The following is a 1,149-nucleotide window of genomic DNA, read 5'->3' as shown; positions in this document are numbered from 1 at the left end:
ATGCGTTGGACTTGCCATTTCCACGGCTAAGGACCAGACCAGTTTCCTCCCGGTAACCTCCTAGGATGTGAAGCCACATATGTCGATACCATATGCGCTATATTGTGATGCGCCGCTCTATATGGCGCTATCCTGTCTACCACAGCGCCGGTCCTATCGGCACTATCAATCTTAAACTTGCCAAAAGACATTTTTGTGCTTTGTCTCAGCACACAACATAATTCAATACATGTTCAAATTGAAATCCACGGAATCATACAAGTTCAAGGCAACTTCAAATTGACACAACCACATCATCATACAAGTTCAAGACAAGTTCAACATAGTTCGATACAACAATCTCCGACAAGTTCAAATTGAAACCAACTTTTACAAGTTTGATACCAACACATAGCTCGACATAGTTCAGCACCAACATGTACCTCGATAGAACAACTACTTCTTTCCACGAGTCCTTGGGGCACGTCCCCTCCTTGGAGGAATCTTTCTGTGCACCTCTGGTCCATCCTCCTCCTCATCCTCCTCAAAGCTGACCTCCTCGGTGGCTCGTCGTCGGAATCAATGTGCGCCTTCTTTCCTTGAGTGACATAGTAATCCCGTGTGTAGCACCTAATGCCCTTCCTAGGATTCAACATATATGCGGAGCGGACATTCTGTGTGTAAGCCTGTAATGTCATGTCATCCTCGCCCTTACAAAAAAAAGGAGAAATCCATGGTGACTTTGATTTAAAAGTGCAAAACTATGGTTTTCAATGTATAGTTGGTTATGTACCTCATTGTCTTCCACATTGGCCGAGGTAGTGTCCTCTATATGAGGTGAAGGGTGAGGTGGTGAACCGGACCGAGAGTGTGATGGTGTTGCAATCTCCGGATCACGGCAGCCAAGAAGGTTACCTAACCGACACATCCGACGGCTAGCGCGCTATAACATGAATAAATAGATAAGATGTCATAACCTAATAGGCGGCTTGACTTGTATGTACAACATACCTTAATGAACTCCCGCAGCGCCGACTCGCCCTGTTCATCCCTTGGATTTGTATCGTAAGCATCCTCGCACTCTTCGGCCTGCTTCTTGATCTCCGAATGCTATAATGAAAATAAGATCGACAAGTTAGCCAACAAGCTTGGTGACACAACATAGTACAA

This window comes from Lolium rigidum, chromosome 4 (genome assembly GCF_022539505.1).
Source record: "Lolium rigidum isolate FL_2022 chromosome 4, APGP_CSIRO_Lrig_0.1, whole genome shotgun sequence".
NCBI lineage: Eukaryota > Viridiplantae > Streptophyta > Magnoliopsida > Poales > Poaceae > Lolium > Lolium rigidum.
This window is presented reverse-complemented; position numbering follows the sequence as displayed.